Here is a 20,797-nt window from a genome sequence, read left to right as displayed (position 1 = left end):
GTCAATGAAATTGTCAAGTAGCCACCTATAATTAACCTGTTGCGTTCTCCATTCCATTTGCCGAGACTTATAGTTCCGAAGAACACCAACATTGCCCCCTTGTGGGAAGTTATGCATATGACAGAAAGGATTTTTGAGGAAACGAACTTGGGTCGGGCGAAATTACACAAATAAAAGTACATGTCTGCAAATTCCCTCAAATCAGAAATGATACACAGTTTGATTTGGCCACACCAGAGATGCCTAAATGAAACACACGACAAATGCCAGAGCTGCAGTCTTAGCAATTACGAGTATTATTACAGTCTGGCAACCTGTGAAAAGAGATCGATATTATGCATTTAATGGAAACTGTGAGCACACCACGCTGTTTAATAAAGAGGCCTAAAATGCAATGCTTTCTACGGTCTACAAATTAATCATGTCTGCTCAAAGGCAATTCTGAGTAATGATTGGTGTGTGCGACCCATTTATGAACCTCATACAGCTTAATTTCTGACCAGACTAGCTTTTCCACAGTTCTGGAGATGTATATCAGAAACAGAACTCTGAGAATGATGAATATATATATATATATATATATATATATATATATACTGTGCTTTTCCATAATAGTCAATAAGCAAACAGTCTAGTCTGTCTCTAAGTTACACACTTCCCCTCTGTCTCACACACAAATATTCCCATATTCCAACCACGTGCAGTCCAATCCTACCGTACCCCTGCGTCTAATTGTTTTTGTTGCAGCTGAGCTCTCAATTAATTAGGTCTAATTTTTCAGCTAATTGAATGCTCATCTGGATTTGACATCGCTAAACGAAAGTATCGTTTGCTATAGATCTGTTTTTCTGGAAGGATTGATTGCTTTCCCCACAGCATATTAAAATGTGTTGCTTTAAGTCGTGACTGTTCTTTTTAGGCCCTTTAATTAGAAATGCAGACATGTATTCAGCATTTTTGATTAAGAATAATACGTTTTCTTCGGGGTCCACTACAATTCACCTTTTTTGAGCCTGTCACAGAAAAACTTCTGTAGGGGCAGTTTTGATTAAAAAATGCTGAACAAAGAGGTTTACATTACTTTATGTTAACACCAACTTTTTTAGTCGACTGTAAAACTTTAATTAGGCGACCTAATATTACAATGAGTCATTACAGTGAGTCAGTGTGATATCTCCCCTCTGTGTTGTTGCCTGCATGCTAATTGACTGAATTGATTACTGTGTGTGGCTGTGCAGAGTGGGTAATGTAGCCCCCCCCCCTCCCCCCTCTGCACAGGCTGGGCCCCGACGGGACCCCACACAGGCTGGGCCCCGACAGGACCCCACACAGGCTGAGCCCTGATGGGACCCCGCACAGGCTGGGCCCCAAGGTGAGCCCCGAGGCCCACAGGCTGAGCCCGAGGGACCCCGCACAGGCTGGAGCCCCAGGGACCCCACACAGCCTGGCCCCGACGGACCCCACACAGGCTGAGAGCCCAGGGACCCACACAGGCTGAGCCCCGACGGACCCCACAGCTGAGCCCAGGCTGGGCCCCGAGGGGACCCCACACTGAGCCCGAGGACCACACAGGCTGAGCCCCGAGGGGACCCCGCACAGGCTGGAGCCCCGAGGGGACCCCACACAGGCTGAGCCCCGAGGGGACCCCGCACAGGCTGAGAGCCCCGAGGGGACCCCACACAGGCTGAGAGCCCCGGGGGGACCCCGCACAGGCTGAGCCCCGATGGGACCCCACACAGTTTGGGCCCCGAGGGGACCCCGCACAGGCTGGACGCTGGTGAGACCCTGGTTCAGGTTAAATTTCGGCTCTCCTGGCTGGTCGACACATCGTTTTTAGGGCTCCCGGGCCCGACCGGGCCCCGCCAGGAAGGGTCCGCTAATTGCCTCTCTCTGACAAGGACGGATGGGCCGGTAACGGCCCCGGTCCGAGCGATGCACATTCCATTCGGCTTTATCTGTGTAGAGCTTTTATCACAGAGACTCTCCGCAGAGGAAACGGGAAATGGAGAAAAATTAGGACCGAGTGAGCCTTAACCCCCCCCCCCCCAAAAAAAAATATTCAGCGATGGAGGTTAAAAAAACTCGCTAGTGAGGAGAACAGAAAAATTCTCAAACACTGGCGAGAAAAAACTCCCCGGTGGGAAAAAATCTGTGGAGGAACTCAGACATGGAGAGGAGCCCATCCTCTGGGGGCTAGTCCGCTGTCAGTAGTTAAAGATCAGCTAAATGACAATAGACAGGTAATGGGGATTCTGTCAAAGCCAATAGACAGAGTGGTTCGGCAGATTACAGCCCAAAGTACTAAACTAGATGGCAAAATAAAATGAAATAAGCAACTGAAATAAACGGTGAACATTCACTATGTCAAAATAAACGCAAAAAGGCAAGAATGTCCCATTCACAAATAAAAATATGAATGTATGTATGAATTAGACCAACCTAGGTCTGTCTGGCTCTTTTACACCCGTGAAGTTGCATGTCCTAGTTTTAGTTTGTTTGGTTAGGCCTCTTATAAGGGCCTGATTGGGTCTTTTAACTTCCTGCCCACATTGTTCTGTTCCTGTCCCGAGGGTTTTCTTTTCTCTTCTGTATGCTATTTCAGTCTCCGTTTATGGTGCACTGGTCTTGTCAGGTAATTAACATTTAGCTGTTCCGGACAAGAACCTTTTCCTTCTGATGGGAGAGTGACAGATTGACCTGCGTGACTTCTCCGGAACATCACTCAACACATCCTTCGTTAATGTCTTCATGCTTCTCGTCAGGTCTGAGCGGAGGGAAAGGAGAAGAGGTCAGACAGCACCGCGGTTCCTCAGATCTTGTAATCCCAGACACGACAACGCATCGCCGCATAATTACCCTGAGTGCAATAATTATTAAGTGAATAAGCTATTCAGCACATAAACCTTCCTGAAGAGGTATATAATTACCATCAAAGCAATTCCGCGAACAAATCCATTTAGGTTAGTGCAATATAAACCATGGATAGCCATGAAAGAGAGTCAATCAACCTGTCTGTATTCATGAATGTGTGCTGGATTACTCTAAACCCTTGAGCACTTAACGGTAAGCCGTCAGCGCACAACACACAACGCCCGCTGAACGTCAGGCACAGTCGCCTTAAGAAACCATAATGTGAAAATTCTTTAAATGACTTCCTGAACTCTGGAATTTTTCAAAATGTGGGGAGGTTCTAGTAAATTTCTTGTAATGCAAATTGTGCTGTACAATAAAAATGGTAAATGGACTGCATTTATATAGCGCTTTTTATCCAAAGCGCTTTACAATTGATGCCTCTCATTTGCCAGAGCAGTTTGGGGTAAGGTGTCTTGCTCAAGGACACTTCGACATGCCCAGGGCGGGGTTTGAACCGGCAACCCTCCGACTGCCAGACAATCGGTCTTACCTCCTGAGCTATGTCACCCCTAACACTGTAGTATGTTTTTAAGTTCCATAATGTTTGGGACAGAGACAGATTTTCCTCTTCTCTTGTTGATCTTAAGAAACGTTCCTTTCAAATACTCTGCTGTTGTTTTTCCCAGCGATGTAAGCGATCACTGTGTTTTCACAGCTATCAGAGATGGTAAATGGTAAATGGACTGCATTTATATAGCGCTTTTATCCAAAGCGCTTTACAATTGATGCCTCTCATTCGCCAGAGCAGTTAGGGGTCAGGGGTTAGGTGTCTTGCTCAAGAACACTTCGACACGCCCAGGGAGGGGTTTGAACCGGCAACCCTCTGACTGCCAGACAATCAGTCTTACCTCCTGAGCTATGTCGCCCCTATTAATGATGTTAAGATGTTAAGACCTTAAGTGCCTTAAGATGTTAAGACCTTAAGTGTAGACCTCGTTTTGTGCTGACGGAATATGAAGTTGTTTGTAGAACAGAGCTTTTTGCGTTTTTTTTATTTTTTTTATTTTACTTCGGCTGGAACAGAATTGCACTTAATGATGATGCTGAAATTGGCTGGAAGGTTTTTTTATTTTTATTTTTAAAAACGTGCTCCTATTCGTAAGTATAGAACTGAAGGATAACCTCTAGTTCACTACCAGGTTCTGAACTAGGGGTCACTACGTCCATGAACGTAATGTGGCCTGGGCAAAGGCAAGGGAGTCTGAGACTGGGGCTGATTGGCTGATCGGCTTATCTTCAGACAGCTCAGAAACACATTAACTTCTCTCATCAGGAAAGATAAACCTGAGCGTTGTCTATCTGTGACTACTGAAAATGTGAATAATGATTGTAGTTTCTGGAAAGCAATTAAATCTATGTCTGCATGTGATAATTCCAATGATCCACCCTCCCGTGTAGTCAAGGACTCTGTCTCTGTGTCTGTCAGTCAAAAATGTTGAACTGTTTTACTGAGCATTTTAATTCTTCTGAGTTTTTATTAGGATATGTCGTGACTTCCCCTCTTGTGTAAAACCTGTGAACTCTGTTGACAATGCTGCTTGTATTAGACAAACATCATTTACCCCTGTTTCTGTAGCTGAGGTTCACAGACAAACATCCTTTATCTCTGTTTCTGTAGCTGAGGTTCATAGACAAACATCCTTTATCTCTGTTTCTGTAGCTGAGGTTCACAGACAAACATCCTTTATCTCTGTTTCTGTAGCTGAGGTTCACAGACAAACATCCTTTATCTCTGTTTCTGTAGCTGAGGTTCACAGACAAACATCCTTTATCTCTGTTTCTGTAGCTGAGGTTCATAAACAAACATGCTTTACCCTTGTTTCTGTAGCTGAGGTTCATAGACAAACATACTTCACCCCTGTTTCTGTAGCTGAGGTTCATAGAAGCAGCTGTTCCTTGTAAACCAGCTGGTCTCGAACACCTGGAACCAGGTTTTTTTTAAATTAGCAGCAGATTTCATAGCTGGACCTCTGACTTGTTTTTTTTCATCTCACTTTGATTTCAGGTGAAATTCCTAAATGCTGTAAGGCTGCCTACAGGGCTGTGGAAACGTATTTCCTGATTTCCTCTATTATTCCATGTTTGTCACTTTGAATGGTTTCAGATCATTAGACAAAATGTAATACTAGGCAAACTGAGTAAACACAAAACACATTTTTTAAATTATTATTTCATTTATTTCATGTAAAAAGTTATCAAGCACCCATATCACCCATGTGAAAAAGTAATTGCCCTCTTAGTTACTCAATCAACCTATTTTAATGTTGATTGATAATTTGATACAACTGATTGAACACAGCCAGGCTTGATTGCAGCCAGCCCTGTTAATCTAAACCTTGCATATTTAACCTTAATATCAGAGTAAAGTAATCACCACAAAGTTTCTACAGGCACATTATGCCATGATCAACGGAAATTCTAGAATAGATGAGAAAAAACATTGTTGAAAGGCTCTGGGACTCCACTGAACCACAGGAAGAGCCATTATCTCCAAATGGAGAGCACTTAGAACAGTGGTGAACCTTCCCAGGTGTGACTGGCCTGCCAGAAATTTCTCTAAGGTGCAATGAACCTCATCCAGAAAGTCACAAACGATTGCAGAAGAACATCCAAAGAACTTCTGGCCTCTTTATCCTCAGCTAAGGTCAGTGTTCATGACTCCACGATAAGAAAGGGACTGGGCAAAAATAAGATTCATGGGAGCGTAGCAAAGAAAACCACTGTTTTGTGTCACAACCACTGTCACAACCAAGAGTAAGATCAATGCTCGTGTCACAATTGCAAAAAAGCACCTGCAAGCCTTTTGGGATAATGTTCTATGGACAGACAAGTCAATAGTGAAACTTTGTGGAAAACATGGGTCCCATTATGTCTGACGTATAGCAAATACAACATTTCAAAGTAAGAACAACATACCAACAGTCAAACATGGTGGTGATAGTGTGGTGGTGTGTGCATGCTTTGCTGCCTTGGGACCTGAACGACTTGCCATTATTGAAGGAACCATGAATTCTGCTCTGTAACAGAAAAGTCTGAAGGAGAATGTCCCGTTATCTGTCCATGAGCTGAAGCATAATTGGGTTATGCAGCAAGACAATAATCCAAAGCACAAAATCTGAATGGCTGAAAAAAAAATTAAGTTTTGGAGTTTCCTAGTCAAAGTCCTGACTTGAACACAATAGAGATGCTGTGGCAAGACCTGAAACTAGCAGTTCATGCGAAAAAACCTACCAATTTGTCTGAATTAAATCAGTTCTGAAAGAAGAGTGGGCTAAAATTGTTGTTAAATGAAGTAATAATTAAAAAAATTTGTTGTGTTTAGTTCCCTTTGCCTGATAGTACATTTGGCCTAAAGACCTGAAGCCATTCAGTGTGACAAATATGCAATAATAGACAAAATCAGGAAGCAAATCAGGGGACAAATACTTTTTCACAACACTGTATGTTCTCCCTCTGTTAAAAGGGGGAGATTCTTCATTGTTAAATAACTACAAACCAATTTCAAAACTGTCTGTTTTAGCAAAAGTTCTGGAAACACTTAGAGACCAGATTATGGATTACTTATACACCAATAAAACTTTATTTAAAAATCAGTTTAGAAAAAATCATAACACTGTTACTGCAGCCATGTAAGAGGTAAGTGGCATAAGTGAAACTCAGGACAACAAGCTGCATTGTATCTTTTTCTCAATGGCCTTTGATACTGTGGCCCAAGACATTTTGAACATTGGGTTCACTGATCATATGATAAGTCTGTTTGACAACTACCTTAGAGAGGCCTCTGTAAGAGTGTATACAGTTGGATGGCCTTATGTTTAATTCACATATAGCTGGTAAAGGTGTCCCTCAGGTTTCAGTCCTAGGTCAACTTTTATTTACAATTTATATTAATTGTCAGGGGCTGAATGTGCCTAATGCGAATTTCACTTCCATGCTGATTACACCGTGTTCTTTTTTCAGCGCTCTTACTCTAAAAAGGCTCTGCAGTACCTGTAAGCTGCTTTTGATATAGTGCAGTCTCAGCTTTGTCAATTGAAGCTCATCTTGAATGCAGATAAAACCAAACTCACGGTTTTTTCAGACTCCAAGAAATCACTAAACTGTAGTCTTGCAACTTCTCAAGGTAAAGAAACTTAATCTAAAAAATGGCATTTGATCCTACAGCAAGACAATGATCCCAAACGTCCCACTTACGCTTCTTCAAAGCCAAAAACTGAAAAATCATTTGCTGTCATGCTGTAAAAAAAAACTTGTGTATAAACAGACACAATACCAAATACTATTGCAAAATCCATGATTGGTCTAATTTGTCATTTTTGATGGCCCTCCCCACACAAAAACAACAAAAACAGGGGGTTGATACCTGGACACAAAACCTCTCTATGGTACAGGATAATTAACCTGATACCTGCACACAAACCTGAACAGATTAATGAACCTGTTATCTGCACTCAAACCTGAACAGATTAATTAACCTGTTACCTGCACACAAACCTGAACAGATTAATTAACCTGATACCTGCACACAAACCTGAACAGATTAATTAACCTGTTATCTGCACTCAAACCTGAACAGATTAATTAACCAGTTACCTGCACACAAACCTGAACAGGCTAATTAACCTGTTAACTGCACACAAACCTGAACAGATTAATTAACCTGATACCTGCACACAAACCTGAACAGGCTAATTAACCTGTTACCTGCACACAAACCTGAACAGGCTAATTAACCTGTTACCTGCACACAAACCTGAACAGGCTAATGAGCCTGATATCTGCACACAAACCTGAACAGGCTCATTAACCTGATATCTGCATACAAACCTGAACAGACTAAATAATCTGACACCTGGCTCTGCATGTAATTTGTATGTCTGTGTCTGCAGCAGTTTCCTGTCGTTTTTTTAACAATCGGAGAAAGCAAATCTGTGTCATTCTGTGGGTAGTCTGGAAATAGCCAGGGGAGATAAACCCAGCATCTAATGGCAAATTTGAGCCTCGGAGGTCTGATTCAGTAGTTTGCCTTTTCTCTCTACCTGCTCATTATTGGCTAGACCAGTGGTGTCGAACTCGTTGCCATGGAGGGCCGTGTGTATGCAGGTTTTCATTCCAGCCTCAGATCTTGATTATATAATTAGTTAAATTATTTGCTGAATTAGGGATGCAGGTTTGTGCACAATGGTGACCCGACGTCTATGGTGACCCGCATTGTCTAAATAAAAATTTTTATTTATATTCTGTGCTTCAATGCTGTTAAACGCATATGGCTGAATGAGTAATTGGACTCAATTAAGGCAGCATTAATTGGTTGGAATGAAAACCTACATACACACGGCCCTCCATGGCAACGAGTTTGACACCACTGGGCTAGACAGTCAAATCCACCACCATTAACAGAGCACAATCAGAGTACTAGAGCTCCACACAGAGAGAAGTGCACGTCGCTGTCTCGGTAGGACAATCAATCATCATTTGTCTTTAACTTACAGATAAATGCAAGAGTAGTCATCCTTCTATCACTAACACAGACCACTGAACTCTCCAAACTGTGCTTAAGAAAAAAGCTTTGCATTTAATTTTTTTTCTCCAAGCAAAGTATAGATCTTAATTGACTCCAGGTCACTGGTTACTCACTGGTTGCTTTATTTGTTCTAAATGAAATTATTATTATTAAGTTTTTTTTTTTTTGTAATTCTGTCATAATTGGCCAATCATAGGATATCCTCAAGGAGACTGGATGTAATCACGCTTTCCCTATATCAGTGCCCATCAGCTAAAATATTTTCCTGTCGCAAATGGAAAATTATCTACAGGTCATTAGCACAGCATCAGAATAAGTGTGCGAGCACTTTCTGTGGCAAACCCACCCATTCGGACCACAGAATTCACCAGTGCAGAGCACGGCTCAGTGTTATAAATCTGCTCTGTCCTGGCCCAAACGCTACCCGTTTTAATTTCTGTTTCCCCCCCCCCCCACCCCCGGGGATGAGGTGGATCCATCAGAAAACACAGGTCTAATTCTTCCTCCCATACGGACAAATTCATCATTTAAATGTCCCTGTGATGCAGGCAGGTGAAGACTTGTTTGAAGGTGCTTTTGATACTGAAGACATTTGTGTGAAGGTGCTTTTGACATTAGAGGCTTTTGTATGAATGTGCCTTTGACATTGAAGACGTTTGTGTGAAGGTGCTTTTCAGAGTGTGAATATTCCTACCCCCCCCCCCTCTTTTATTCATACAGACAGCAGAGTTGTGCTCATCTAATCGCTGAGTGATCGTGTATGCTCTGTAAATAGGGGCCATGCCATCCTGGAAGACACTACGCCCTTCCTCTAGAAAGGCAGCGTGCAAGTCATTTGCACAGAGTCATTAACATTGACCTGGTCGTCGTAGGGTTTAAGTGCACTAGACTCACCTGTCTAGCACTGAGCCTCCAGACACTGTACAGACAACAGGGTCCACTCAGGAGTGTACTCGTCCAACCACAGTTTGCCTTTGCTGATGATGTCTTTCTCTCAGACTTCCTCATACCACCATGTGCATGCTCGTAGGCTTGCACACTGGCCTTTGGGGTACGGGGCCCGTGGTTTAGTGTTGGTTGTATCTATTATGTTTTGCCATTAGAATAACTAGTAATATGAAATAAAAAATGTAAAAATGGATGATTTATATACACTCTCAGGTACGCTTTTATCCAGAGTGGTTCCACTCCAAGCAAACTAAGCGGAATGAGCTCACAGACAGGTAGGCGTTGAGACGATGCGTGATGTGACTGTCACACTTTAAATCAAAAGTTATCCCTCCTTATAGAGGAAGGGCCTGTTTGAGTGTGCGAGACCTTTCGGCTGAAAACGCCGGGGCACAGAGCATTCATGTGAAATCAGTCCGTCTGTAAACAGACAGGAGCTGAAAGGGGCTCAGCGCAGAACCAACATCGGTTTCTGAGTGAGAGTGCAGGAACCGCGCGGCCCTCTCCTCTGGCTTTACCTTCCCTCCATTTGTTCAGTCCGCAACGCGTGACCATGACAGCAGCCGCTGACACCCGATAATAATTAAGACCAGGTCTTGCTCATTTCCCAGCAACCCCAGTGCCTCTGAAAGCTTTATATGATGTTGTTGAGATATGATTGCTGAGAAATTTGGCTCAAAGCAATAACTATCAACAATCCACTGCATGAAAACCTTGTTTCATTTTCATTCTCACAGATAAACATTATTTGTGCCCCCATGCCTTCATTTCAGTGGAGGTTTTATATAAATCACAAAAAAATTAATCTCAACTTCATTTCACAAAAATTAATGACACTTTTATGTAATCTAGCAGAGATAAATGGCAACCATTAAACATTGTTTATATTGTCTGGAACTGAGAAAAGATATTTTTGCAGACGAAGCGGACTGAACTCACAGACAGGTAGGCGTTGAGACGATGCGTGATGCGTGTGCTCCACCTCCACGGCAGCTCTCCTCCTCTTCCTCAGCAGGGGGGTTTGATGTCTCTGATTCGAGTGTGGGAGGGCGAGTTTAGCCCAGCGTGGGATGTGTCCTCCTGCACCCCACGAGAGGTGGGACACAGTGGGGGGATAGATTCACACAGACAAGACCCCCCTCCCAAAACTGGCTCTAAGCTGAGACCGCGCCCTTTCTCCGTGCATTTATTTATTTATTTTTAGAAGGCCTCAATCTTGGCTCATGCTCTTATCATCACTATGGTCAGAAACCAGCCTACAGGCATAAAAGGGCATAAAATCAAAGATGATAAAACTGGCAATATTCTCGAAATGCCCCCTTTGGACTTACAGCAGAAACTCCATTTCGTGGCAACCTGGAATGTAAAGGTCGGCTTTGGTAAACTAACCTGTCCCACTTTCCAGCCTATTGGCCAGATGTACCTGACCTCTTACTCATTGTGTCGATTAACCTCCGACCAGAGTGGAAGAGACCCAGCTGGCAGCCCTGGCGTGACGGTTAGAAATAAACCCTATTTTTAATGAATCCGGTGTGCTGTGCACTGGTCCAAGTATCCAACAAACAAGTGCTTTAGTTTTTTTATTTATTTTTTTCTCATCAGCAGTAAGTCTTGCTCGCTGCATAAATGCGATTTTCAATTTCCTCCTGAGAGCAGCAACTCTCTCAGTGCTATTTTTGGCCAGAAGCTCATTTGTTACATTCTACTCTGTTTGTCTCTGCTGTCATAACAGCAGTGGAGATTCACGAGCACGCCACACTTTCTATTTTTTTTTCAGCCCCCTGGCATGTGAAAGACGTCTAAGAGCCACTGTGCTCACTCCCGTTCACGTTTACATTTTCAACCTCAGGAAGAGCCAATGAAATACACGAGTCCCGATATCCCTAAGAGCTGATATTGCAGAGGCACATGTGATTATATATACTTGAATCCCATGAATGTTGATATCCCTGAGTCACATTAATGCTGATATCCCTGAGTCACATAAATGCTGATATCCCTGAGTCACATTAATGCAGATGTCCCTGGGTCACATTAATGCAGATGTCCCTGAGTCACATTAATGCTGATATCTCTGAGTCACATTAATGCTGATATCCCTGAGTCACATTAATGCTGATATCCCTGAGTCACATTAATCCTGATATCCCTGAGTCACATTAATGCTGATATCCCTGAGTCACATTAATCCTGCTTTCCCTGAGTCACATTAATCCTGATATCCCTGAATCCCATGAATGCAGATGTCCCTGAGTCACATTAATCCTGATATCCCTGAGTCACTTTAATGCTGATATCCCTGAGTCACATTAATGCCGATATCCCTGGGTCACATTAATGCTGATATCCCTGAGTCACATTAATCCTGATATCCCTGAATCACATGAATGCTAATATCCCCAAGTTGCATGATGTTACATTCCCTTGCATTGTGGAGTCTGTATGCCCATCTCAGTTCTGCAGGTGGAGCTGATTGATGGCTTAATTGCCGGATGATGCACACCTGTGTCCACCTGACAGCCAAGTGGATAAAGACATTTCAGGGAGAGATGGTTGGGGATTTTTTTTTTTTTTTTTCACTCAGATTCCTTTTAAGACTCTTTGCTTTTGTGTGTTTTTACATTTTGCAGTTATTATATTTTGTTTTCTGTTTATGTCTTGTTTTGGAACTTTTCTGTGGTAGGTTGCAGGTGGTCAGGCAGTTTCTTTTCTTTCCTGTTTTAACATGTTTTTAGATAGTTAGACCAGAGTAGGAATAACATTTACCGGGAGACTCACTCCTTTTGCTTTGTCCCGGTAGAGAGGTTTTAAAATGTGCTTTCTTTTAGATTAGGAGTAGCCTACCTCTGGTTTGTCTTCTGCCTGAACCATCCTGTTAGCCTACACATGGTAATGCGTTCTGTTTTTTGTCTCATTGTTTGTAATAAATCTTATCTTTTTGTTGTTGTATTTATAATTTGACTCCTTGTTTTGTCTGCAGCATTTTTTTGTGTTGTCCCCAGAACTCGGGTTTGCTTTTGGGACGTACCAGATGAATACTGATATCTCTGAGTCACATGAATGGGAAATATCGCAAGTGCCAATACATGCAAATGCTAATGCCGCTGAGCCACAATAGCTCTGATATTCCTGAGAGATTGTGTGGAGTTTCACAGTACACCAGCTACTATAACAGTCCTCTCCCCCCACTCCCAGCCCACTGCTACAACCTGTCATCCGACCATCAGCTGCCTCAGACTTAGATCTAAGCTTGCATGGACTGCGGATTGCTGAATTACTTCGGCTTATCAGACAAAACGTGTAGTTGCGTTAACATTATCTTTGTGCTAACATTATCTTTGCGTTAACATTATCTTTGCTAACATTATCTTTGTGCTAACATTACCTTACGCTAACATTACCTTATGCTAACATTATCTTTGTGCTAACATTACCTTACGCTAACATTACCTTACGCTAATATTATCTTTGCGCTAACATTTCCTTTGTGTTGCGTCGTTTGGATTTGTCCTCTTTGAGGTACAGTTGAGGCTTCTTGCCATGCTCATAGTGCCTGGGAGTTTTCTTGAGATGTAACGTGTGTTCTATATAAAAGACAATACCTAAAATGGCTACAATTATGGCAACTTTGATACAATAATCAATTGGTGTGAATCCTATCTCTGTGACAGGAGGATAAATAGCAATGTTTCCAAGCTTGTGTTAAAGACATAACACAATGACCCAATTTTCACTTTTACGAAACTCAGTTAAAACTGAAATATTAGTAGTAGGCCAATCTGAGAGATAAATTCTTATAGTCTTATAGTTTTCTTTACATTTCTTTAAATGCACTTCCTGCCGTCCAGGTGAATGATTCTCGCTCGTCCCGACGACTGAGCTTCTCCATCCCTCGCTCCCCAGAGCTGGAACAAACTCCCCATTCCTCTGTGTGTCACTGCCCATTTTCCACTGGGGTTCGAAGACGTAATCTCTTCAGACTGTACCTTGGCTAACTCTAACACTAATCCTCTGCAGGGTTACTCCCAATCTTGGATCACTGTCTTATATCCCTTATATCCCTTGTATCTTGATCTTATAGCACTTTCACCTTCACCTAGCACTTTTGTGTGGCACATGTACTGTCATCTTGATGCTGTATCTCAGGGGTTCCCAAACTCGGTCCTGGGCCCCCCCTGTGTGTGCTGGTTTTCATTCCAACCAGTCGCAATCCCAGAATTTTAAAAAAGCTCTGATTTTCTACTTAATTGGGTACTTTCACATTTAGAGGGATTATTTACCCTCTTGAGTTACATTATGTCAGAAATAGCTACCGTATGCATGCCATAAATAATAAAATTCCCATGTTCATATTGTGCTTATTGTGTTATGTTGCAAACAATTACATAAAAAGAGGTAAAATTTCACATTAAAGACTGAGGTGAATCAAAAGGCTGATTTGTTGAAGTTGACACTGGCACTAACATCTGAAAATGAGAATTACAGACAAACAATGGGTAATGATAAGCGCGTGTGTTTATAAGTTTAAGTAAAAAATTATGAAATTAAACATTTGTAACAACCTAATTAGCCTATTTATTTACCTCTGTTTTTCATTTGATCAAAAAAGTGACCTTTTTATGTAGTTGTTTGCAATGTAGCACAATATCAACACAGGAATTTCATTCTTTGTGGAATGCAAAGCTATTTCAGAAAAAATATGACTTAAGAGAGTAAATAATCCCTCTAAACAGGAAAAGCATCTAATTAAGGAAAACTAGCAGCTTATTTAAAATTCTGGAATTGTGATTGAGGTTGGAACAAAAACCAGCATACACAGGGGGTCCCAGGACCAGGCTTGGAAAACTCTGCTGTAGCTCTTTATCATAGCTCTGTTAATCACACCTCACTTCTCTAGTTTATGACTTTCCATAACTTTACTGACTTAGCCTATGTTTACTGTGTGAACTAGACTTGATGTTCATGGCTATGGCTAACTGATACTTAATCAGAATTGTATCTTATCAGACCTGTGTTCTGTAGTTGTCCTAGTGACCTTCGGTATGCATTTATTGCACATCGCTTTTGATAAAAGAGTCTGCCAAATAAAATGTAATGTAATGTAGATGGCTTCTCTGTCTCAGCAAATACAGTTGTGAAAAATCTTGGTGTGGCTATTGATTCAGATCCTTCCTTTTCAGGCGCAAATTAATAACATCACAGTTATGGTCTTCTTTTACCTGAGAAATTATATCTAAATTACCAAATATGTTCTCTCTGCAGGATGCTGAAGAAATGGTTCAGGCTTCTGTAACCTCTAGGTTGGATTGCAATAATGCTTCATTGTCTGGTTGTAGTAGTTCAGCCTTGAAATGTCTCCAACTTGTACAGAGTGTGGCTGAAATGGGACTTACAAGAACTAAGAAATGTGAACATATCGATCTGGGTCTTGCTTCTCTTCATTTGGTGCCTGTTAAATTTCGAATTGACTATAAGAATGTACTGTTAACGCATAAAGTTTTAAATGGTTTGGCTCCAGAATATGTGAGAATTGATTGTTCTCTATTTTATGCCAAGTTTGCTAAGTGCACAGAGTGCTGGCTATTTGAAAATCTTGCGTAATTACAATGGGAGACAGAGCCTCCTCTTACAGAGCTCTTGTCTTATGGAATAATCTTTCTTTGCATATTCGGGCTTCAAACACACTCTGTATTTAAGTGTAGTTTCAAAGCTTACCTCTCTAGTCAATACCGTAGTTAAACATGTCTGGGAGGGATAAGTCGGGAGCATAGAGCTGTTATGTGAGCTGACTCTGCTGCCCTGTCTCAGCATGTGAACGCTCAGGTCTTCTGTTCTGTCAGTTACTCATCACTCTCATGTTTGTGTACACCTCGTCTTCATCTTTTACATATGCTGCCTTAGCACAGCCCGCTGGGGCTTTTCCATATTACACCCAGGCTTTGCACGTGCAAAAGGTAATCTCATATTTATATAGCGCTAAACCTCCTCCTCCTCTATTTCCTTCCCTGAGGCTTCTGCCCTTACCCCCATGTTATTCAGTGTACATATATAAGGCACAGTTTCTCTCGCTAACTCTCTTATAAAGTGCATTTTGCCTGCAGGATTTACCAAAGCAGTGCTGCCAAGCAGTTACCTTCAATGTGAAGAGTCGCCACAAAAATACAGGACACAAAATATGTATAAAAACACGTGAAAAGAAATCAACACCATTAATACTTTTTAGGAGATAAACTCGCTCCCTCCCTCTGTATATTTATTTCTCCTCTCTTGCAGACTGTTCCAGCCCCGTCCGTCTCCTGGTTCAAGTGTATGCCATGATGCAACCTGGGGGGCCTACACACATCCGCCCGCCCCCCCCCCTCCCCGGGACTGCATATTAATTTACTTCTCTTTGCTTGGACTGCCTGACCTGAGACTGCAACCCGTCCAGCCCATTTTATAATTTGTCCTGCTAGATCTCTACATTTCTGTTACCGTTCACTCTATCAATACTGTCAGACTGGCTGGCCAGTGGAGGCTGGGCTCCCCCTCTATAGCCGGGTTCCTCCCGAGATTTCTCACCACCAACCTCAATTGCTTGCTTCGGGCCTGGTTTTTGCCCAATTTTCTTTCTCACTTCTCTGTAAGGCATCTCCTTTGACAAGTTCTCTGTAAAAAGTGCTATACAAATTGAATTGAACTGAATTCAATGCAATTATCGCTATAGCTAACGAAGTCCTGCAGGAACCATTCAAAAGTTTCTTTAAGGTGAGTCTAATAAAGAATTCAACAAAATATGATGCACAGTGGATAATTTCCCCATGATAAATGAGCAGGAGAAATTAGAGTTGTAGTTTTCCCAATGCATTATCAAAAATGACTGAAGTGGGAACATTAACATTAACTTGCAATAACCAGTCTCTAAGGCTAAACGTCCTGGAGGGAGAGGCACTTCACATAAAACAATCAAAAATATTTCTGGTCAAAATCCATCAGCGAAAACTGAATAAGATAATCTAATATGCAGTCTATCTTTGTAAAAAAAAAAAAAAAAAATGAAAATACTATTTCTGAAAAATAAGCAGAGCTGCTGCTGCTCTTGCAGGGGTTTGGAATGCGCGCTGCTCCGGATGCATTGCGCTGTGCACACGGCGGTCTCTGGCCATGCATTATTAATGCAGCGGCCCAGCGTGCACGCAGCGCGTCCGGCGGGGGCTGCGCACGGGGACTGCGCGCAGGGCTGCACGGGGGGCTGCGCTCCAATCGATGCTGAGACGTCGGTCCGCCGGTGGCGAAGGAAGGGTCACCGGGGTTGCGGAGTTGAGATGCTGTACCCATGGAAACGGTTTCCAGCCAAGCACCGCGGAACAGAAAAAGAAAAAGCGAGTCTTTGCAAAGCTGCCACGGCCGTATACGTTCAGTGTAGATATATAAGGCACAGTTTCTCTCGCTAACTTTCTCATGAAGTGCATTTTACTGGCAGGATTTACTGAAGCAGTGCTGCCAGGCAGTTACGTTCAATTTAAAGATGCGACAAAAAAATACAGGACACACACAAAACCAGTCATCCTTTTTAGCTGCGACCGCAGCTCTATAGCTCTGTCTGTCGGTCGGTCGGTCGGTCGGTTGGTCCACAGAAGTGTTCCACCCCGTAGCGGCCACAATTTTCGCCCCAGGAGGCTGAAATTTGGCATGGAGGTTGGTCATGACACATGGCACAAGATTTTGTGGAAAGGTTGGTCATAAGCCAAAGAAGAGGTCACGTGTTTGTGTGAGGGTGTGCGTGTGGATGCATGCACACATGGATGCATGCGCGTGTGCGGTCACAGCTATTGCGGATTCGCACTTGTTAGGAGAGAAACTCACTCACTCCTTCTATATATTTATTTATATATATATATATATATATCTTTCTTCATCTCCCTCTCTCCTCCTCTCTCACTCCTCCCTTCCATTGGCACACTAGCGCACAAAAATTTGCAAGAGGCACACAAAACTCAGCAGCACGAATGCTAGCAGGGGTGGGCTCGACATTAATTAATGAATATAAAAATAACACAACGAGGATAATAATACTTATTGTAATTATGTGGTAATAATAATCTCTCCCTTCTTCTCTGTTTCTCTCAGAGGGCCCGGGCTCCCGGGAAGGACGGGGGCGGTGGCAGGGGTTCGACGAGGTCGCACACCCTCAGGTTGCAGGACGCGTCTCTCTTTGAATTGCGGAAGCGTGCACTAACGCGAAAGCGTTAGAGAACATTTTTGAACAACGGTGATTGAACTCTTTCGGGGGAAGGGTCCGGAGTCGCTGGCAGACTGAAGCGCTCTCTGCTGAATTAAGAAACGCGCGCCGCTTTCATCCGTCCCCGCCGCCCCAGCGCCGTCCCAGAATGCATCGCTCGCAGTTCATTCGCTGCCGGCTCTGCGTTGCTTTAACTCAAGTTTAATTGTTGCACCATGAAGGAGGCGGGTCTTAAAATAATACATTCGCAACAGCACACAGATGGATGTGTGAAGAGGCATGGAAAAAAGAGGACTGTTCATGGGTGATTGATACACACACGTGAGCCAACTTTAGTCCATAATCAGACCATCATTAGAGGCTAATATCTCATTTACGCAGCATAGAACTCTACAAGCAGGCCCTACTGGCCCAATAAATTAAAAGCTAGTGTTGGTGGTCTGTTCCCGCTTGCCATTGCTGTGTGTGATCAGAACTATTCTGAAATTGGCCTAATCATCTCACTGGGTTATTGATTTTTCAATTGTTTTGGCATCGTGATGTTTATACGCAACGCTGCATTGCTCAATAAGTTCAAACATTACAATACTATCACCCCCGAGTGTTCTTTTTTTTTTGGTTTGTCTTGACGGTGCAGGCTGCAGTATCTTCTTACTTGGTATGCCCTGGCTGATAAATCCATGCGGTTTAATCTTAGGCACTTTAATCGAGTCAGATTGATCAAGGATCGGGTTCACAGTGACATCCGCAAGCTGCCTAGCAACCACACGAGGACTTTTACCGCTGACCCGGTCAAATCAGACAGAATTTATGAACATAGCAGAATCCATATGGAATTTGTAAAACACATTCGCAAATGGAAATAAGACATTGTGGCTGGCAAACTTCAAAGAGCCAGTGGAATTTTAAACATTGCACTTTGTATACATGCAATCAGGGACACGACGGCTTGTTGGTATTTACCTTGCCACGTTTTCATGACGTGAAAGGAATAGCTACAATTCTGCTTTGTGACCTGAACGCTAAGGTGCTCCTTCTCTAAATGGTCTCCCAGTCCAGTCTTCCAAAGTTGTTTAGCTTCCATTGTGCTTGGGGCTAAAATACTTATTGCAGTCCATGTACATACTAAAAAAAATAAACATTTTGGGGGAAAATGTTTCTTAGTTAAAACAAACTGTTTGTCTCTATTGATAACAATCAAACAGTAAGTGATTTTGATAGTAAAATCTGCCAGATCTGAAAGCATTGATCTTTTCCTATAACTAGAAAGGAAAAAAAAACATTTGAGAAAACTGTAAATCGATTCAACGTGTGCAGTCTTTTAGTTTCAAATAGGAAGTCAACGTATTTCAATAACATTGTGCCCTTAACGTACCAGAAATAGCTCCTTGCCGGAGAGAAAACGGCGACAGAAAGGTACTTATCAGATCAAGTATTCTCTAGATATTTTGACTGGCAGCTCAGTAATTCCGATACGGAGAATGGGAGGAAATGTAATATTTTCCAACCAATTTTAACTTGTATGAAGCGCTCTTCTTATCGGCGCGTGGAGTCGTGACCTGCTTAACTCCCTAGAACTTCCGCGCGACGCGTGACAGTTTTCTCCCAGCTCCCCCCTTATATACGCACCCCGAGAGGTACGGCCGGAGCCCCGGAGCGCTGATAAGAGTTTACGCTCATTGCGCGAAGGGGAAAGAGGAGGACTTGCCAAATTGCTTTTTTTTTTTACTCTCTTCCATCCATTTGATAATAATTTTCATTGTCGTAGTCTTCACTTTATCCAAGGACAGCCGGCGTTTCGGTGTCAATGCTGCAAATTAGCTGCGTCGGTCGAGAGCAAAACCGGAATTCCAAATGCACTCAGGCCAGCATCGGTAAATTACACTAATGAGGCAGCCTTCAGTGGTCTGAAGAGTAATCATCTTCTGGCTCTAATAATAATAATAATAATAAGAATAATAATAATAACAATAATAATAATAATAATAATAATAATAATAATAATGGGAGACCACGTGGCACCGTTGGCCGCCCGATGGGCAGCCGATATATGAATCTCTTCATGTGGGTTGGGGTTGGGTTCCTTGTCTCTGTTCTGTAATCCCATCGCTATCTGTGATACTCTCTGCTCTCCCCTGTCTGAACAATGATGTGGAAAAGATGCAGGATGGCAGACTGTCTGCTCTCCTTTAACAACAATAATAATAATAATAATAGCCATCATCATCATCACAATCATCATCTATCATACAAAAAGAAGTCCAAAAGGCTTCATGGAAACACACAAATGGAAAGATAAAGATTAAAATTTAAAGAGTAATATTAATCACAAATATAATTAATCCATCAACCAAAATAGGCAATGAAAAACAAAGGATAGCCTATATGAAAATATATCCTAAAGGCTATTAAAATCAAGGGGTAATTCCCTGATCATTTACTTTAATGTGATCTGAGCATGAAAATTCAAATTGTGCAAATTTGTGTCAGACTGTCCTGCCTGGCAGAATCAAGCTGAACAGAACAGGAGTGAAGCTTTTTCTTCTGATTATTAAATAATTATTAAATTATTCTTTTTGCCCCTCTTCTTTGTGATACTCTCGGAGAAAGAGAAAGACAGGTTTTTAGACTGGTATTTATGCATACCATCTGTGTGTTATTTTCAGGCCCGACGTGTGTCTTGCTCGTGCCCAGGACAAGATGATCTCAAAACCCCCCCCCAAAAGATGAAATTCAGCAACAAACTGGGACATGCTATCATTCCCAACTTTAATGCTTTGAAGTTGCCAATGGATTTAGATTTCACGAGATTATTCCAGCAGATCATTTAAGGGTTAGAGGGCCCTTTTGCCCCCCCCCCGCCCTTGACCCAGGGCCCGGGACAACTGACCCGGTGTTCCCTCCGTGTTGGTGGCCCTGGTGATTTTTATGGAAGCATTACCCCTGCAGCTTCATGCTGTAGTTAATATGACTGCTGATTCGTCAGGCGGGGCAGCACGTCATGCATCCGGTGAAACCCGATGCGTTCATTTTAAATGCGAGGGTGACGAGGTGCGAGGCTCTGAGGCAGACGTGCAGTCAACAGCCTAATTGCTTCCTGGTTGGCGGCTGACGATCGGGACACTGGAAAGGTGAGGCCGGCGTCTCTCGCTGAGAAACCGAATGACAGTGCGACCGAATGGGTTTTTTCC

General features: G+C 42.6%; 1 long non-coding RNA gene across 1 annotated transcript; it reads left to right on the top strand.

Moving 5' to 3' along the window:
* Positions 1 to 8,267: 8,267 nt before the first annotated feature.
* Positions 8,268 to 12,341, top strand: LOC135239658 (uncharacterized). The gene is made up of 2 exons (XR_010325443.1): positions 8,268 to 8,368; positions 9,158 to 12,341. It is a non-coding gene; the product is annotated as an uncharacterized LOC135239658 (long non-coding RNA).
* The last annotated feature ends 8,456 nt before the right edge of the window (positions 12,342 to 20,797 follow it).

Source organism: Anguilla rostrata, chromosome 14 (genome assembly GCF_018555375.3).
Source record: "Anguilla rostrata isolate EN2019 chromosome 14, ASM1855537v3, whole genome shotgun sequence".
NCBI lineage: Eukaryota > Metazoa > Chordata > Actinopteri > Anguilliformes > Anguillidae > Anguilla > Anguilla rostrata.
Note: the sequence above shows the minus strand (reverse complement) of the source record. Positions and strands in the feature narration are given on the sequence as shown.